Here is a 15,049-nt window from a genome sequence, read left to right as displayed (position 1 = left end):
CAAGTGAAATTATTGAAAAAACGATTTTTCAGTGTCATTGGGGAAAAAAAATCTGTCTAAATTATTCTGTTTAAAAAGCTAGCATTCATTCACATTGACTTCAAATTAGCGTAAATACAAAGCCTCATCCTTCAAATTCTGTTCCTCTCATCATTCCTATACAACATTCTAGCCCTCTTGTTTTGAGAGTATTTTTGATGTCTTAATACTTGGATAAATTTGCAAAAACAGAGCGAAAAAAAGAACTGAGTAAATACTTGACTGCTTCATCCTCACTGCCCAAGAAAAGAAAGATTCCAAGTCACCACAAATCACCCTGGGAGATACAGAGTGAAGTTCATTTTTGTTTAAAGTAAATTGCACAGAGAAGTATTACATGCCCTACAAAGCGTTTTAAATTCCCTACATTTAGAATTTACTTTGCACTTGTTATTTCAGGTAATGTAGGGTGGGTGGAGGGGGAGCTGCTTTGTTTTCAAATCAAATCTGAAGCTCATTGAAAGTGTTTGCAGACACAAACAGCTCCAAAACACCAATATAGCTGTTTCTGAATCTGCTCCTTCAGCATGTTAAGATTCATTCATGTTCTGGACAAACACTGAAGTGACTGATGAACTCAAAGCACAACGTCTACAGTAATTTCCTAAATCAGACAGGACTTGGGGGTCACACAGAATACTTAAGCAGCCTTTTCCATCATTTATTGTTCATGAATGCAAGTATTTCACAGATACTTCCAAGTGCTAAGCTACTCACAAAGCAAACTTATAAATCTGTTGTACTCAAAAGGAAATGACTGACAACAGCTGGCAAAATCATGAAGCATTTGTCTACCAGTTTCTAAGAAACATAATTTTGAGATTTAGAAAGAACCTATTAGCAAATACTCAAAGGGTCTGCAGTTATTTAAACTACTCAATGACAGATGGACAGCAAGGACTGCTCGATGCTGAACTCCATGCATTTGACAATGACACAATTCCACCAAGCCTTTAAACGTTACTGGCAAATATTTATGGATTCTCTTAAAACAGGCTCAGTTTTCAAGACAACCAGCCATACTTTACATTTTCTCTCTTGCATAAGATTAAGGCTTTACATACAAAAACAAAGGCATTCAGCTCTCTGCACAGTAGCACTGTAGTCTACTAAACAGTTCAGGTCTCTCTCTCATAGTAAAGCCTCCACTTGGGTATCCTACAATATGTAGTTTTGATTACAGAATTTGTTATTTCCAGATAAGCTGTGTTCCTTTTTCACAGCTTTCATTAAAGCACACATGGTTTTGGAGGAAGCTTTAAAATGAGACTACACTTCAGAGCAATAAAGCGCTGTCTAGGCTTCCAAATCACTTTTCCACTGTCCAAATTGGCAGTCTCAAAAAAGCATTTTTGAAAGCTGTTTTGAGGCAGTTTATGTATCAACCCACTATCATTTCAACAGCAGCACCCAACTATCATTCTTTTGTGAAACCACCTCTGTGTTGTTAAATGCCTCTACCAACTAAAATTTGTTTGATATGATTTATAGAATACAGGCACAGAAACTTCTCTTTATCACTTGCATGGAAAGAAAGAAGACAACACCATGCAGCTGGGGACTAGGTCCTGGCTGCTGGGACAGAAGTAACCAGCTTCAGTGCAGTAATCGTAACCCAATGCAACATGACTGTGACTGAGGTCCTGCATGTGAGGCTCTTGGGAACCAGATTTGGGATGAAAAGAAAGTACAACAAACTGGGGAGATGCCGTGCTACAAACGCTTTTCCTGGTTTCGTCCACTTGGAAGTTCCCAAGCAATCTTCAGACTTGGAAAACATGGGAATTAAATGCAGTTTCTGAAACTTACCATTTATTGAACGCAACAGGATGAAATTCAGATTCAGTTGAAGACAAATACGGTTACATTACATGGAGACAACAAAACACAAATAGCTACTCTTGATTATGATACATTCAGAGCCAAAGTACCACAGCAATATTAGGTTTTTCTGATAAACACTCTTTGGTGCAGAATTTCATTTTAATATAGGCGCAGTAGTGTAGCCTACACTTACACACAGCTGTCCTCTGTGTTTCAGCTGGATATTGAGAAACCTATCTCACCTGAAGCAACTACACTAAAAGACACTATATGGTCTAGTGCTCCAAAGAAAGAATATAGGCACACAATATTTGACCTTTTCATACTGGTGATCAACTCCTGCTTTAAGAAATGTAGCCACACGTAGATTTAAAAAAAAAAAAAAAAACATTTCTGGACACTACCCAGAGGCTCAGATTTTTGCTTGCAAAGAACAAACTAAGGTCTGTAACATGCACAGCGTGTATTTGAAAGTAGCCTGTACCTCATAATTGATGTCATAACAGATACAAGAGAGATACACTCTTTAACAGCCTTGATATAGTAAGTCTGGTGCTCGGGAAGCATAAGGAAAATGGATTGCAGCCAGCAGCCAGGCTTACAAGTTCATACCGAACAAGATCTCTCAAACTAAACAGGCATCTGATGAGCCAGCCTGACCCAGGTGGTCCTTCTAGACTGAATTCAGACTCCAGATAAAAGCCTGTACAGGATACTAAAAGGCTCTGTGTCCTCAGCAAAATTACTTTTCCCTCCTGCCAGGTAAGGCATTCAAATTCAAGTGAAACCAACAAAGAAAGTTTTAGTAAGTTCTGCTTCCTTGAAGCACAAAGCTGAATCTGAACATCTGCGACATGGCACACATTCCAATCTCACAAAACAGCTAATTCAGACATACTGACACTATGATTGTTTAGTGCTGATATTATGACAAGCTCAAATTATTAGAAGATCTATCCAAACTTGTTAATACTTATTTGAAAGACCTCCTGAAAAGCTGAACACTGTGAAAATTCACACTGCGCTTCTTATCAGGTTCAGATAAGCAGTTATCTAAGTGAAGGAAAGTGCTGGAATTATACCAGAGCCATTTTAAATAATTTTACTCAGGCAGCCTCTGCTCAGTCAAACTACTGCCTAACCGCAATAACCACTCCATGGGTATTTCACATTTAATAAGTATCCAGATATGTCATTTTTGGATGGCACACAAGCACAATAAGAGAACTGTAGTTTGGTTGGTTGCTCTTTTTTATTTTTATAAAGCTTACTTGACAGCAAGTTGCAAGAAATACAATAGCTGCTCCCTGCAGGCAGTTTCCAATAGACATTCATATTACACCTTGAGGCTCTGGCTATCATGCATATTCAGCCCATTGCCTTATTATTGCACTCAGGCTGCAAGAGTATGTGCCCTTTTAAGTTAATGACTTATGTAAAGACAAATACAGCAAGCATTTTTCCACCTATCTGTGTAATTGCAGGACAGGAACAAAGCAAATAAAAGAATTTGAAAAATTACTTTAAAAGTCACTACCTGAAAACTACAACCAAAGACTGGTAACAGCTGTGACAATGTGAACAGAAGCATATCTGATTACCTTGTATCTTTCATACAAAAGGAGTTAAGTTAGCCACTGAGTTTATACAGGTTGTTTAGAGGTGCATTTTCAATTAGTACACATCTCTTCACCAGTGTCTACCGTTAGTATTCACAAATGCACAATTAACTACTGCAAAAACATCTCACTCCCCCACCGTTAAACACTGAGTAATTCCTTTCTTACAAAGATACATTGTGAGAGGCAGAAAGCATACAGCAAACTCCTAGGCAAGTAGAACATTCTCAAATGTGTTTCTATACATTTCCTGAAAAAAGATGCTTGATTTTGTTGCAGATGTGCTGAATTTCTTATAGAAGCTAAAATTTAGCTAGCAGCTTTCACAGAACACTCTTCTTCCCACATCATGAACCTTACAAAAAGGAACAGAATGTATCATTAGAGGAGAAAGACTTAAAAAGTGCATATAAAGGAATTATCAAAAAAACTTTCGCCTGTACATTTGGAGACTCTATACAAACAGGAATGGAAACTGAGTGACAGTCTCCTCTAGTACCACAGCAATTTCCTCCAGGGAATCAGGATAGAATATATTTGTCCTCAAACCCTGTTTCTTTTTCCCTCTATATTTTGAAACTATTCATTTTCTGTATGAATAAAATCAGCTGCATTCTTCTAAAGAAAATTATTCTCATACTACACTAGCCATGGACTATTAATGGCTCACCTATTCAGAAAGGATTATGTTCATATTTCAAAAAAACCTTAGTAGTATTAAACCCAGCTGTCTACCACGGTGTATTTACAGCTAGGATTAATTCACTGCTTGATAATTAGATCATTACATCAACTATGTCAGCCCACACGTCTTAACAAAAATTAAGGACATAACAACCGGTTCAAAATAAGACTTAGCAACAGTATTTAGAAGTATAATTTGAGCAGAGTATATAATCAGATGTGAAACAGCCAGAAAGAAAAGAGTGGATTTTAAGAGAGGAAATCCATGCTACAAGAAGGTGAATGAGGCTAAGGTAATGCAATTACACTGATAACACCAGGATAAGAAAAATAAGCTGTTCAGAGTTGCTGAGATTTGATTCAATGGTTCTGTTTCAGTGAAATGACACCATAATGAAAATTGAAGTTATCTGCTCAGCTACACTTGTCTTTTTGTTTTCTTCTGCTGTTTTTTTTCTTTTTAAACACCCACTACGGTGTTATTGTCCAAAATACTTCACCCTCAGTCTCCCCTAATTGTTCCATATACAATATTCTTCCCAAAAAAATAGGGAAACACAGGTATTCCATCCAAAATTACAAAGGTGTTCCAGTGAGGATTTTAATTTCTTAAATACTGAAAAAGTCTGCTATCCCTCAGGTCATGTCTTATGTGCATATTATGTTAATATTCCATAAAAACTCTGTGCACTATCACCCACATTAAGCTTCTACCAAGTGGCTACAAACCTACATGAGATCCATCACCTGAAATCTTTCATATATAATGATTATCAATCAGAAGTTCCAAAACAAAATTCTACTAATAAGCAGATCAACTGAGTCTTTGCAACACCCGGGCCGCTGGGAACATACATCAATCAGTTTCTTCACATTTACATTGGGTTCCATACAGTACACCACACCTTTCTCTAGCTCCTTTCAGAGCATTTTAAGCACGGATGCTGAAACAAAATAGCCCCAGCGAAGTGGTTCGTTGTTGTTGTTTGGTGGGTTGTTTTTTTGTTGGGGTTTTTTTTTGTTGTTTTTTTTTTTTTGAAGGAATCTGTGACAATTTATTTTGAGTAGAGGGGAGAAGCATGCTCTTAACGCTTAACTATTCTCTCTCTCTAAATGCAATTAAAGTTGGAACAGACATATAAGCTTTGATGAGCTGCCCTGACAGACAAGCAAAACTATTAATCTATTATTAATAGATAAGATGCAGATACCTTCCCAAAACCAACGGCATCTTAGAATTTGTTAAGAAAAATAAAAAAAAAATCAGCCTAGTAAGAACATACTGCACTTTAGTTACTCCAGCTGCCTGGTGGCCCTATAGTAGAACAAAATTAGACTTGAGAAAGAAACACTACAGCACAAGGCATTGTAGATACCAGTGGGTCTCTGTCTTACAGGACCATTCCAAGCATACCGGTGAGAATCAGTTTCAGGCAAACAAAATGCAGTAACTCATGCCTGTGACGAGCAGATCTACCTATTTAGTCACAATTTCACCACCTTCTGACGGACTCTGTCTCTAGATGCAATACTAACAGCGATCACATGGGAAAACAGAGTATCCAGAAAACAGTGTCAAACACTATTGCAGAACAAGATCATCAGCAGCCCCCATTCAACCTGACTAGAGCATTCTACATCCCCTTTGCAACAAGAGATGTTGGTCTATCTCAGTCTTGAACAGGATTTAGAGAACTGCGCAAATATTTTGAATATTCACAGCTCTCAGAGCAGTCTTTTCAGAGCAGAGAATCACCAATAAACTAACTCCACACACAGTAAAAAGGAAACACTTCTCCAAAAATTAGCACTGCTTCCAGAAGTCAAGGAAATTGACAGGGAACACAAGATACTAAGGAAGTCTTACCAGGTCACATGGATTTCAAAGGAAATGGAAAGATCCTATTTCCTGCCCCTTTTCTTACTATATTTCTTTGAAAACAAACAGATTTTATTTCTCACTTTATATAAGTCGTAGGAAAATGGGTACTCATCCCACAGTTCTCAACTCTGGGACTGCCTTCCCACCTTCTTCCAAGGGAATGACCTGTGAATATAATTGGAGCTTGATCTCAGCACCTTTCAAGTTCTCCAGCTGAAAGGTCCCTGTCATTGTTGAAGACTTCACCCCTGGACTATCTCACTTCATTCTGTGACCTACAGTTTCCTTGTTAGGACAGGGATCTCAGCTACCATGCAGACAGAAGATCAGCCAGGGCCTCAGCTCATTCTTGAAGGAGACAGGTGACAGGCAGGAAAATTCTTGTTTATAGCCACACTGCATGCTAATAATTTATACAGCAATTCTCATTTTCCATTAGAACACAACCTGCAGCTAACCTTGCAAACATGTCTTTAGCAAGGTGTATGATAACTGCTGAGACATGGCCTGAACCACTAATTGAGTACCTGGGGAAAGAGGCCAGTCAGTCTTTTGCCTTTAAAACTGATGTATCCCTCTTGCAGACAAATCTGACCTCCGAGCAATTAAAGATAAAAACATGGAACATGAAGAATCAACTATTGCTATGTTTAAAGAAAAAAAAAATCAGCCTGCATTCAATGTGTTTTCACATGATTGCACTGAAAGCAAAGCACAGACTCCACAGCGTTCTTCAAGGCCAAGAAGTAGCCTACAAATATGCATCACCACTCTTACCTGTGCCAATTATTAGTTTACAACAGTGAAGAGGCAACAGTTTTGTTTCAATGTGATTGAGTCCTTCAGTTGAAAGCTTTCTGTGAGCACAGATAGATGCATGGACTGCTCCCTGACCACTGAAAAAGGAAGCAAGAGTATTTGTACTACTGTATGCTGTTGCTTTGCAGAACTCAGCCTGCCCAAGTCTCCTCTGACATGTCCACACAGCTCTAATACATGTTTAAAATAAATTAATAGCAGGTTCTGAAAGTTTATTCTAAGTCCCTACCACAAGAGCTGAGAAACAGAATACAGATTGAAATATAAATGCAGCTCCGCTGCTGGTTAAAAAGCCACACACAAGACATTTTACAGGCTGATTGCAGTGTGACCCTTCTGAATGCAACACTCACAAAGGCATCTTCTCAGGAATGCTGTATGAAGGCCTTCATGTCAAAACATGATCCCTTCCAAGCTAAGGCAGACTTGAAGGGCAAGAGACATCACCACACAGTGCAAAGGCCGGCACAGGGCTACAGCAGAGCATCTGGCTCTACCAAACTGAGCGGAGGGAGACTAGGCTTGACATTCTAGACTCTAAGGAAACTGGAATGATGTCAGGAACACAGAGAGCAGTGTCAGAGGCATCTATTCAGTTCTGCTGTACAAGCAATGGACAGAAGTCCTCCTTTCTCTCAGGGATATGGCTCCCCTGAGCTGAAATTTCACCCACACTTTCACAGCATCAAGGGATCGGACAAAAGATAACAACACCCCTTTGCCGCCCCAGTGTGCAGCAGGGCATGGCACTGCCTTTCAGTGGGAAGATATTCCCTTGCAGTCCCATCCCATTGGACACCTTGGCAGGAAAAAGCATTTAGTGATGCTGAGAAGCACTGCCAGAGATTGCTGCCACACCAGCCTCCTGCAAAGACCCAGCAAGCAATCTCAACAGTTGCAATGGAAGAAAAAGGAAATCCCAGACACACAGCAGCATCTGAAGAACGACAAGATGCTGCAGGTTTAAGGCTTCATCATCAGCATGGGCACTTCTGCTACCCTTCTGCTCCTTCCAGCGAAGCAGAGGCCACGCACAGCGGTAGGTTTCTCAGGCAGGCCTGGCATGGCAGAATTGCATCTTCACAACACAGAGCGTATATCTCAGGAGAGCTGTTCTCTTTTCACTGATTTATTCACTCCTGGAAAGTGGAAGAGGACACACAACCCAGCTCACAGCAGAAGCACAGTGAATCAACTCTCAGCAAGTGATCAATATTGTGCATTCCTTGCATATGTATATTATGCTCCCAACACTATTATTTTCTCACTTTCTCTTGAATAAAATCTCCCCATTTTTTCTTTTTTTTTTTTTGAATTTTTATTCTTTAGTATTTTGTGGCCATACTCTTACCCTCATATGCACAAATATTCCTAGCATTAGCAATGCTGCACACTATGCTCTGCTGTACAGAAAATTATCTAACTAGCCACATTTTTTTAATTTCTCAATGAAAGAAAATATTTTTCTGCATAGAAAGTAGGAAAAGGTTTTGATATTTTTAGATACCACTGGCAAAATTTTCACTCCTGCTTATTTTAATGATCCTTTTCATAGCACAAGAAAACCATGACAAATGTAAGGAAATGTGTATTTATACTTTGTATACGTGCAAGCATTCACAGGCACATCCTTATATCAAACATTTTCAATGCTGCTGCTCATACATAGGTTTTTAGAAAGATCTTTTCTGGATGTTTAACTAGGAGAACGAAAATTTAGTCAAACTAACCTTCAAAGTCACTTTGAATTGCAAATAAATAAATAAATACAAAAATAAAAATTCAAATACACAAGAAAAAGGCCTATTCATCTTCATCAGCTGTTGACACCTCCATCATTCATCTCATGAAAAAAATAATTCCGAGGAGAACATAACTCTGAAAAGAATGTTTTTTCTTTTTCTTTTTTTTTTTTAATACCATGAATACTAATAAAGTGAAAGCAGTTTAGTTCTTTATAAAATCTATTTCCATTCACACCCACCAATGAGCTCCCGGACTACCTATAAAGGTTTCATTTATTCTATTGCATTGGAGGCTTCAGAAAACTAATTGTTTATTCAAGTCTATCAGCTCTATCCATGCTCAATTAGGTCTCACTTTTCACCGTTACACTGAAATTAGAAACAAAAATGCAAGGTGAAACATTCCTCATTCCACTGACTGGCCTCAGCTTGATCAGCCAGTCTGAACAACTGCAGCCACAAGGGTAGCAAGAGCTCCACCGTAACACAGCGCTTGAAGGACCTACTCAGTGACTTACAGATTTCCTATTCATTAACTTATACCTCTGACTAATGGAAAACACCTTTCTATTGCACCTTTCTAATAAGGCACTACCAAGCACTATTTGAAGGTAACTGGGTTTTCTGGCTACTGCAATTCAGACATAAGCCAGTTTTTAAAAACGGGAGCCCCAACTGTTACACACCGTAAGAAAAAATAGTCTAAATTTATTGATCCTTATTTAGACCTCTAAAATAATAAATAATCCATTTGGCTCCATAAAGCTTCAAATTCAGAATCACTTCTATGAAGAATAACACATCAAAAGGAATGACAACACATTTATGCAAGGCAGGTACAAAACAAAAGAGAGAAACTCATGATGAAATGAGGTTGGAGTAAAAGGTTCTCAGCATGTTATGGAGCTGAAGCTGATCCATAAATCAATGCAAGATGAAAGCAAGATTATTTATGTGAAAGAACTGCATTGTTAATTTACAGTCTGATTTTGAAAAGAAATGCTTTAATTGATCGATGTATAAATGATGTGTGTGTGTGCACTGAGCACAAATTAGTAATTACAAGCAGGTACATCTCCTCATATTTTTTAATTAACCTTAGAAAACAGCAGAGACAGCTCCAGAAAATGCAGGTTTTTCCCTGAGTTTTCCTTTAACACGTTCCTAAGTTTTTAAATAATGCAGCCTCACCACAAGAGACCTTGGAGACAAGGGCTTTTTGATCTCTTTTTTCCCATTCAGCACTAAGATACCACGCGCAGTTATCGAACAATAGCTTCCACTAAAAAAATCCTTTTCTTGAACTGTTTTGAAAGTAAACTAGAATAAGGCATCTGATAGCTTTATAGTTGTATGCTAGGCATACAGCACAGAATTCAAATGCTTCTCTTTTTTGCCTCGCCAACACAATTAGCAAAAAAATATCAGAAGGGCAAGCATATACAGGGGCATGCGGAGGACAACCCAATTTGCATTCAGCAGAGATTTGTAGTTGAGGACAGTAGTCAAGAACTGTGTTTGTAATTTTAACTGCCTCCACTGCATTTCACATCTACCACCATCTGCCATTTCAAGTTTCAATTTACATATGTCTGTAATAACCAGAATTATTTATTAACACTACATGGCTTAAGGAAGGTTGTTTTGTTTTGTTTTTAAACTTGACGAACTCAAGAAATATTACAGGAAGGAGAAAAAAAAAAAGACAAAATGAGAGCGTAATCAGAAATGTGTTTCAGGATAATGTGAAATATTCCAGCCTTCTATTTCATCTTTTCTGTAACTCAAGCAAGTAACTGCCCACGTGTCCTAAATATTCTCTTTGTAAAACTTACAGTAGACTTCAATCATCCTGGCCACTTTATGAGGGCTTTTCCAATTACGCATGTAGTTATTCAATACAGTAACACTGATGAGTGGAAGAATGAAAGATCCCTACTTAAATAAAAAACATCCTGTACTAGTCCCCAATTAGACAGGAGAATGATAGCAGTATGCATCATACACTGTAATTGAAAGAATACATGCCATCAGTACGTATATGCAGAAGAGTGCAAACAAGACAGATGCAAACCTGTTCAGATGAGAACGACTGCCCTTGTCTTTAAAAACAGCGCAGTCTAGAACTAATCTGGTTTCTTCGGCCCCATATCAAAAAACTAAAATTAACAGCAGAAGATTCACTTGCATGGCGTTTAGAATTTTATTTACATATCCTATCAACACAGATGTTTAAATACTCTTTCTTAAAAGTTTGGTATAACTTAATGCTCTATAAATTACAAGGTCTGTTTGCCTTGGAAGTTGTAGCAGTTTGATGATTTCAATATCACAAAGGATCTCACTGAAATATCTAGAGTGCAGAGCTTAGTATACAAGCTCTACCTGCAACGTGGCAGGAATGTGCAAATCGTATGTTTTTTCTAATCACATATTACTAACGTAAGACAGCATAATGAAACATATGTATATATATATACCCCCACAGTGTTTCACAGGGTCTGAGTCTTAATTCCATTTAGTCTTTTTTCCACTTTCCAAAGAGTGCTGCACTCAAAACTGGGACAACCAAAATACACTCCGCTTGATTTCCAGAGTCTATGATGATTCATTCAAATCCATGCTGTCTTGTAGACATGGCATCTCTTAATTGACTTGGAAATCAACATCTCACATCGAGTAAGCAGCACATCACATCCTCAGGGCTTATTCAAAACAACAGGACACTGCATCTTTCACAAAACAGATACTATTTCAGTTAATGCTGAAAACTCTAAATGACACTCAGTAATTTAATCTGCCCAATCTCAGAGATTGAACAGAGATTGGATTGTGGTCACACTGGTCACTTCAAACTACAGAAGTACTTCTACCATTTTGAAAGCTAAAAACTTCTAGCATTTAGGATGCGAAGGTAGTGCCATTCCTACAGTTTAGAATTTGTCAGCCTTAGAGAAATTAGATTTCTAAAAGAAATAACAGCAGAAATTTGAAAATGAATGTTTTATTCTAAAGCACTCCAAACCTGTGTAAGGGGTGAGAAAACTAACAACACCAGAAGAGTCAGAATCAACCGTGTATGGAAACCAACTATTCACATTCAAGTAACTGACATATTAGTATCAACCATATGTCACACCTACCAGAGAAACAAGACTGTGTTTTAGAGAATATTTGGATTTTCAAAGCCGTCAACTAAATTTAACAGACAGGCCATGTGCACTTCCTAGATAGGAGATCAGTTTGTTCTCTTAGATACTGTTCAAGTGCACAAGGCTCCCTTGTGCAAGCCAAGTGTAGTCTTCAGTCCATCTCCTCTGAGAATGGGACACTTGAATTTATTGCATATAAAAACTGAAAAGTGATATAAAGAACAAAGAATGAGATTAGAACATGCAGTTACTGTCATACACAAAAAAGAGGCCCAGCGCATCATCTTTCAAGCTATACAGTCTGATTTTTCAGGCTTTCTCAAGCATAGGGAGAAATATTTCGTAAGTATTCAATACAAAATACAGAGCATTTCATTGCCTTCATACATATATACAAAAAGCCTCTTGTTCAGAAACATTTGTACTGCTTATAGTACTATCTCACCTAATTTTAGCTCATCTTACTGTGATAGGTAGCACACTTCAACCCAGGAAATCATGGCCTAAATAGCAAATAAAATATTCTTGTCAAGCCATACTAATAAGGGTCCACAAGGTAAAATGTACAGCACTAAAATCTTTGACATTTTTGATTTGTATGACTATGTACAACTGTGGGAGTTCATCTGGGCTTTTTAGTAATGTTCACCTGTACTATTAACTAGATATTTTTAATACTGAATATAAAAGTTATCCAATAAAACTGTTCTCTAAAAAAAGAAAAATGTTGAGTCATCTTAAGACCAGGCTCTATCTCTGAGAACAACTCTGAAGCACAGGAGTCATTGCATCCAGCACTCAAACAACACTACCCTTCACTTCTACACAGAGACAACTTCAACTACAGCATCCTGGTTTCAACTAGGGCAGAGTTGATTTTCTTTATGGTACCTGGTATAACGCTATGCTTTGGCTTTAAGAGAAAAACAATGTTGATAACACACCAACGTTTTAGTTGCTACTGAGCACTGCTGCACAGGGATATTTCAGCTCCTTAACGTCCCAGACTGTCCTGTCAGCAAGAGTCTCCAGGGACGACAGAACCAGGACAACTTACCCGAACTGGCCAAAGGGAAATTTCATACCACAGAACTACAAAACTGAGGGGAATTGCCCAGGGGGCAGCCACTGCTTAGGGACTGGCTGGTCATCAGCTGGCAGTTGTGTGCATCACTCGCTTTGTAAACAGAGACAGACAGAGACAAAAAAAAAGGATTATCATCACTATTATTTCTCTCTTTTCTGCCTTAGTAAACAGTTTTTACTCACAAGTTTTACTTTAGTTTTGTCTTTTTTCCCCAGTTGTCTCCTTAAAGCAAAGAGCTGTGCTAAGCTGCCTGCCAGGTTAAACCACGGCACAAAGTAAAAGAGGCAAGGCCAGTACCAGGGAAATCAAGTTCCAGTTTAATTACTTGGCTATTGAAGCAGTATGTAAAAACACAGAAAATAATATTTTTACAGTATTTTTTCAATCATTTTATCTATTAGACAACCTGTTTCAATACAGTGGTTTTTCCTTTAACATTCACGGCTCAAGAAGGCACTTTATCAAAAATATGATCCTAAACAGTATGACATGCTTCACTGATAAACTTCCAAGCGAGGAAAAACATCCTGCAGGGACCACTCCTCTACTAGATACAATCAGCAGTTGTACCAATTCTTCAGAATTACTTGTTTCACTGAGACGCGTGCTCACATCTTGCAGTTGAAAATGAAGACCTAACAAAAGTTGTAAAGGAAAACCCAGAGCAACTGAGATAAACAAACATTGTTTTCTCAGTGATCCTGTCATTATCTCCATACCAGCTTCAGAAAACAAATGGCAATGGCTAATCTGAACAAGTAGCACACAGAAAGAAGAGCAAACAACTTTGAATCACAAAACTACCCTACAATTCACTAAGCTTCCTTTGGCTAAGGATGAAATATTTCCTTAGTTACACACACTAGTTAGTGGTTTCCAAGATAAGACTCATTTGGAAAAAAAAAAGACTGTATTTTTAATGTTAATAATAATGTTTGAGTATGTAATTTCAATAGAATAAAGGCCAAGCTTAGCTTCAATATTTGGTTTTCCTGAAAACAGATCATCTATGTGTTATCAAAGCTACTCAGTAGAGAGCTCCATGAAACATTCCTACAGCACACTCCTTCCTTGGAAAGCAATGATCTCAAACATCTTAATGTCCCTTCTTTTTTCTTTTCTTTTCTTTTCTTTTTTGACAAATGTCTTGAACTAAGGAACCTTATTTGGGATCTAGTCAATAAAACACCCTCTACATGCAATACTTAGAGCTCCAGCCTACCTAGAGAATATGGAAGTCAGGAATCTTTCTTACAGGAAGGACACACTAAGTTGGCCAAATACAATGAAAAGAGAAATCAACTTTGGCAAACTTTGCCATCAGAAGAAAAACACTTTGCAAGTACACTCTCATTTTAAAATTACGCCGCAACTAGTGCAATTAGTGCATTTATTTAATTAGAAACAAAACCACAAAAAATTGTCCTTTATGTCTAGGCAGGCAACCTGTACTCCCCTAAGGCATTCTCTCCCCAGTGATACTGAGGACAGCACCATGGACAGACAAGCAGGATGCAGTGCGACTGCCACATCTGTTCACGCCACATGTCAAATTGAAAAGCCCCAGCTACATTTTCACATCTCATGTCATTTGCATATCAGGAGATCAAGAAAGAACATGAAACAATATGCTCCATGAGAGTGCAGCATGTCAGGAACATGCTTTAGCAGTGAAGCTGGACAAGACAATCTCCAGAGATCCCTCCAAGCCCTACAATTCTGTTGATTCTGTCTCTTTCTTCCATGACAAGTGATAGACATGAATCAACAACCTCACATTGCACCAGGAGATTTAAATTGGATTAATTTCTTCACAGAAACAGCAGTTAGGGATTGGAACAGGCTGACCAGAGATGTGCTGGAGCTACCATCCCAGCACATTTCAGAGATGTGTTGACATGGTGCTTAGGGACATGGGTTACTGGTGGACTTTGTAGTGTTAGGTGATGGTCAAACTTTCTGATTATTTTATAATAAAAATCCTAGATTTCTTTTCTGCTGTGCTCATTTAACCAAAGTTCTAGAAATCTTCAGAAACAGACTGTTGAAAGATATGCCAGGTCGTTTAATAAGAACCACAGAGCAGTGCTGTTTCTGCCAGCCAGAAAGACAGAAAGCATGTGTCTTCACACAGAAGGAAGTAGACTTGATATCATTACTGCAAGAACAGTTAAGTAAATCAGCAGATTGTCTGGCCA

General features: G+C 38.2%; 1 protein-coding gene across 3 annotated transcripts in view; it reads right to left on the bottom strand.

Moving 5' to 3' along the window:
• MAST4 (microtubule associated serine/threonine kinase family member 4) overlaps nucleotides 1–15,049 on the bottom strand; it is a 287,688-nt gene that overhangs the window by 221,939 nt on the left and 50,700 nt on the right. The gene's annotated exons all lie outside the window — the stretch shown is intronic.

The sequence above is a fragment of the Meleagris gallopavo genome, chromosome Z, assembly GCF_905368555.1.
Source record: "Meleagris gallopavo chromosome Z, MGAL_WU_HG_1.1, whole genome shotgun sequence".
NCBI classification, from domain to species: domain Eukaryota; kingdom Metazoa; phylum Chordata; class Aves; order Galliformes; family Phasianidae; genus Meleagris; species Meleagris gallopavo.
The sequence above is the reverse complement of the archived record's forward strand: the minus strand, read 5'-3'. Positions and strand labels throughout refer to the sequence as shown.